This window comes from Vigna unguiculata, chromosome 10, assembly GCF_037176805.1.
Source record: "Vigna unguiculata cultivar grain cowpea cultivar isolate G323 ecotype 2 chromosome 10, ASM3717680v1, whole genome shotgun sequence".
NCBI classification, from domain to species: domain Eukaryota; kingdom Viridiplantae; phylum Streptophyta; class Magnoliopsida; order Fabales; family Fabaceae; genus Vigna; species Vigna unguiculata.
This window is the reverse complement of record NC_140801.1, coordinates 633614-639613: the sequence shown is the minus strand read 5'-3', so window position 1 is coordinate 639613 and position 6000 is coordinate 633614. Positions and strand designations below refer to the sequence as shown.

The 6000-nt window shown below is 33.4% G+C and overlaps 1 pseudogene across 1 annotated transcript; it reads left to right on the top strand.

The window, feature by feature from the left end:
* Positions 1-3127: 3127 nt before the first annotated feature.
* LOC114166899 (UPF0481 protein At3g47200-like) lies at positions 3128-4807 on the top strand (annotated as a pseudogene). Its single transcript, XR_014985317.1, has 2 exons — positions 3128-3333; positions 3461-4807. The product of XR_014985317.1 is annotated as a UPF0481 protein At3g47200-like (transcript).
* The last annotated feature ends 1193 nt before the right edge of the window (positions 4808-6000 follow it).

The following is a 6000-nucleotide window of genomic DNA, read 5'->3' as shown; positions in this document are numbered from 1 at the left end:
CACAAGTTTACTCAAACTCTAATTCCTTAGTTGAATGAGCCTAGGTTTCCTTATTTAGAGTCAATTCCTTGAATCCCTAAATAAACAAACCCGCTTTACAAATTAGGGTTTAAGACAACTAATGGGTCAAGTTCCATTCCTAGATACAAGTTCCATTAGGTATCTTGTTCCAATTCAAGGTTTCAAGAGATATTTTCCAATACCTAATGACCCAAATATCATGCAATGAATGGGTAAAACAAAGCAAGCTTTAAATGCATAAACAAAGATACTAGAAATCAATGGAAGAAACATATATATATTCAACCCATTTGAAAATACATAAGAGTTCAGTGGCTACATCTAACCCCAACAAAAATGGGTTTAGCTCTCCATTGTCATGGAGAGCTCAAGCTTACAAAATGGAAATGGAAGAGGAAGGAGACACAAAGAGGAAGATGGAGCTGTTCCCACAAGCCCTAGCAGACCTCCAAGCGCTCCAAAACGTGTTGTTCGAGCTCCAAAATGTCCAAGATGAGTTTCCCTCGCGAAAACAGAAGAAAAGGAGCCAACTTGCCACATCAGCAAACACTGGCGCCTGGCGGAAGGGTCTCACCGCCAGGCGGTATCGAGCAAATAGGGGGCAAAACTGGCAGCTACCGCCCGGCGGTGTCCAGTTACCGCCAGGCGGTTCGTAACAGGGGCGCTTGGTTGGCGCTTGACTGGCGGTCTGTTCCGCCTGGCGCTTGCTTTTGACATTTTTCTTCTTCTCCTTGCTATTTCGGGTCACTCATTAATCTGGATTTTTGGACAAAGCTTCCCATCTACAAAAAGGACACAAAAAATGGGGATTAGTGGTATATTTAGATAAATGTAACCCAAAATGTATTTATTTACAAAAGTAAGGTAAAATTGAGGATTAAGTAGGTTAAAAGCTTTGGAAGAGATGATTTTGCTAATGAAATATAGCTTGGATAATTGTAAAAATTAACATTATCACAAGACAACACCACAATCAACAGATTCAAAAGTAGTGAATAAGTCCTTATAGGGACACATATGAAAAGTACATCCAGAGTCAAGGATCCATTCTGTTTTACTCCTCTTATTGGAAGAGCAACAGACAAAGTAATGTCACCGTCAGAGTCAGCTTCAATATTGGCAGCTTTAGGGGATTGTGTGGCTTTTCCTTTTTCTTGTTTTTCTTGTTTTTTCTTCAAGATAAAACAATCAGAAATCTCGTGACCAGGTTTCTTACAATAGCGACAAAATTTGTTGGATTTGCGTCCCCTAGACTTAGATCTGAACTTTTTGTCACTTGTACTCCTTCTTTCACGAGTTCTACCTCTGACACTTAAACCCTCACCCTTGTCCACAGAATGAACTTCAAGATCAAATTTTTCTTTGGACAATAAATCAGATTTAACATCTTCAAAGGATAAGGTATCATTATTTCCATACAACATAATTTTTTTGAAGTGTTTATAGGTAGAAGGTAGAGAGACAACCAACAAAACATCTTTATCTTCATCATCAATTTTAATATCAATATTTTCCAGATCCAAGAGGATAGAATTAAACTCATTAAGATGAGATTGAATAGGAGTACCTTCAACCATTCGAATGGTATATAAGCGTTCTTTGGGACGAAGCTTATTTGCAAGGCTCTTGGTCATGTATAAAGAGAAAGAGAAATAACACACAAGGATTTACGTGGAAAACCTCTTTTGAATGTAAGAGGAAAAACCACGGGACGGTAATGAACAAAGTTCCACTATGAAAAGAAGAGTACAAAGCTCTTGAATGGGAACAAGAATCCTCACCAAAATACACTAAGGTGTATAATACAAAATGTGTCTCTGTAAATGTTTTTCTATATTTTTTCAAGTCATGGAGATGTTATTTATAGGCTTCAAAACTGAACCAGTTAATAGACTATATGAAGAGTCTTCAGAAACTGCACCAGTAAATAGGCCATATGAAGAGTCTTCAAAACTGAAGCAGTAAATAGGTCATGTGAAGAGTCTTCAAAACTGAACCAGTAAATAGGCCATATGAAGAGTCTTCAAAACTGAACCAGTAAATAGGCCATATGAAAAGTCTTCAAAACTTAAGCGGTAAATAATTAATAATTAGTGCTTAAGTAACATGTGGTATTAGGAATTGAATGAAACCACGTATTCTAACACATATAAACTTAAAATAATGAGGTAAGCTTTAGTAAATATTCTAAAAGTTTGATTACTATATCATCCCAAATATTGTTTGTCCAATTCATATTCCTCTCACAATTCTAAGTCTTTCTATACTAATTCTCACTTTTATTTTATTTTATTTTATTTAATTCCCCTTCCACCAAATGTAGACTAATTTTTTTCTTTTCTTTGACTATTTAAACTGCTATTGATCATTAATTCATTTGGTAACTCTTTTTCCAAAAACTAGAATCCAAATCCTTATCAACAAGCTCAAAGTCCTTTCCAAATATTACTGATAATAGTTTCTTCTCCGATGATGTGTAACATATAATAAAAAATTACCATCATTACAATAAATTTTTTAAATAATAATAAATTTCAGTAATTAAAAATAATAAGTGATTAATTTATAAACTATAAATTATTAATAACTAAAATGATTTCTATTATAAATAAAAAAGTTAAAATTAATTTCCAAATTAATAACTTAAACAATTTCTATTATGAATTGATTTTCAAATTATTCACTAAAATTAATTAATAAGATATAACATATATGAAACATTTTTCTTTGCACTTCAAGAGCTTATGGAATATGAGTTGGGTTTAAAATAGTGTTCTTTAATGCAAGTGATATTTAAGTTCAAACTGGGATTCAATATACATTTATTTTTATACCTTCAACACTTTCTCATCTGCAAAAGATACAAATTCCTTTGAATAGTATGGGTGAGATCACTCATTTATCTAAAAGTCATCTGCGATGAGAGTTCTATTCTGACATAAAATTGGTAACAGCTTTAGATCTACAGCTATACTGCTCTCAAAATATTTATATTTTTATTGTACTGAAAATGTCTTCAGAGATACACGACAAAATGTTGAAAATTCATATGAATATATAAATGAATTCATCACAGCAAGTATGTAGCATAAAATAACAAGTGGGAATTTAAGAACACAACATGAATAGAAAATGTAACATATAAGTCGATGTAGACAAATAAATTGCACGTATAATTAGTATCCCAGAGCTTTGGTAATGAAACAAATTCAGACACATTAGAAGTTCAGGGAAGAGAGTTTCATGCATATCTGACGGTACCATTTTGGAAGAAAGTGATTTTTTTTGAACTAAGAGCCTTGCAGATCACAGGTAATCACAAATTTAACAGACCTTGTTTCACCTTTGTTAACTTAATTCATTCTCAGTAACCATTTTGATTTCCTTTGTCACTGTTGATTAAGGTTGTGTCAGTAACCAAGCAGTGATTTTGCCATAGGTTGAACAGTTTCAATGGATTCTTCTGCTTCTACCTCCACCGCAGTACCTGAAACAGATCCTCAGATAGAACACATAATTGGCATTCCTGATGAAATTCAGCCTGCACTGCATGATCTGTGTTGTATTTACAAAGTTCCTCTCAATCTCAGAAAGTTGAATGAAGGTGAAGCCTATGAACCAATTTTAATCTCAATTGGCCCTTTTCACCACAACAAAAAACCAGAACTAGAGCCAATGCATAAACAGAAGCAAAGGTACTTTAAAGCCTTCCTGAGACGTGTGACAAACGAAGGGGCTTTGGCCTACAGAGCCTTCCTCAGTAAAAACTTTGATACCATAGAACACATGTATTCAGAGCCAACTAGCCTTAGTAAAGATGAGTTTGTGAACATGATGTTGTTAGACTCAGTCTTCATCATGGAGCTCTTTCTGAGAAAATCCAACATTTCTGAACAGCAAAATGACCACATATTCACCACACCATGGATCTGCAAGAGCATCCAGAGAGACCTGTTACTACTTGAAAACCAGCTTCCATTTTATCTCTTGGAAGATTTATACGAAATAGTGATGGATCTTTTGGATTCCCAACAAAGAGTTGACGAGCAAAACAAGCTAAGCTTTCTTGAGCTTGCATTTAAATACTTTGAAGATTACTATCCACACACCTCAACACCTGATAAACAAAACATTGTCAACAACTTCTCATCTTGCAACCACTTCACTGACTTGGTAAGGCGTTTCTACCTTCCAGACTGCAACAAAGTTGAATGAAGCAGGAGTTAGCTTTGAGAAAGTGCGCCATAAGAGTTTGTTGGACATAAAGCTCCAGAAGATTCCATGTTGCAGCTGGTTTCTTTGCCTAGGTTGCGTACCATGTTTCACATGTGTAAAAACCCGTTTCCAAATCCCTCAGTTAAGAGTGCTTCAAACAACAGAATGTGTTCTGAGGAACCTCATTGCCTTGGAACAGTGCCACTATCCAGACCAACCTTTCATGTGCAACTATGTTTCTCTGATTGACTCACTGATTCACAGCACAGAGGATGTGGAGTTGTTGGTGGACAAGGGTATCATTGAACATGAACTTGGCTCCCACACTGAATTGGCAACTATGATAAATGGTCTTTGCAAGCATGTGGAGGTGAATGGCAACAATTATGGAAATATCACAAGTAAACTCAATGATCACTACAATAGTAACTGGAAGCATTATATGGGTGTGTTAAGGTCAGTGTATTTCCGCGATCCTTGGAGAATAACCTCAACTCTTGTAGGAGTTGTTATCTTCTTATTTGCCATTTTCACCTTTCTTCATATTACTGGTTTGTATCCAAAACGATGAACTGTTTTTGTTGTTGTCACTTCATTTCATTGCAACACTGTTCAATCAATAACGAATGAATCTGGTTCCTTTTTTGTATCACTTGCATTGATTAAATTCAACTCTTACCTCATCAGTTTTGAGGAAAACTGTTAAATCCATTGCGTGAAATGATTATATAACCATTTTCTTTAAACTCATGTTTTATTTTTGTAAGATTACCTAATTCAACAACAAAAATATATATGAAAAATGTGAGGATATTCCTTGTAATTCTCCTTTCACAAATCTCGATAGTGTAGAACCAAATCCTTGACATGTACTATCATATTTTTCATATTCAATACTATTTTGAAGGTCATAAATTTATGTAATACAGTGAGGACATGATGATATTTTCATTATATTTTTCATAACAAATTATTCCTTTTAACATTAAAAAAAAATACCATACACGTAACATTTATCTAAAAAATGTCATAATATTATGTTTATATTATTAATAGTGACATTTATTTTAAAAATATTACTATAGTGTGTGGAAATTTTCTTCTTTCAACATGTTAAATAAATATAACTAAGAAAATATTACTAAAAATTATTAAATAATGTAGTGCATTAGGCATCAAACTCAATCATCTTATAAGTGGCTTCAAACTAAAACAAACATATAAACTTAAAATAAGGAGGTAAGCTTTAGTAAGTATTCTAGAAATTTGATGACTTTGGCCAATTCATATTCCCCTCACTCAATTCTAAGTCTTTCTATACTAATTCTCACTTTTATTTTATTTTATTCAATTTACCTCCACTAAGTGTTGACATTTTTTTACTCTTTCTTTGACTATTTTTTAACTACTACCGAACATTAATTCATTTAATAACTCTTTTTTCCAAATACTAGAATCCAAATCCTTATCAACAAGCTCAAAGTCCTAATTGTTTGCTATTTTCTACTTTTCTAACTGGTAGAAACCAAAACCTTTCGAATTATCATAGTGTCTCTCCTTCTTAGACGATGTTTAACGAGTTCAGATTTTTTACTAATTTTTTGTGTTGTCTTCTACTGTGCATTAAAAATATACTGTATTGGTATTTTAAATATCTTTTTAATATATTTTAAAACTTCAAAATTAATGGTAAATCAGTGTATTATGAAGACACAGTAGAAGAACAACACAAAAAAATCCAGTAGACAATCAAAATTCATGTTT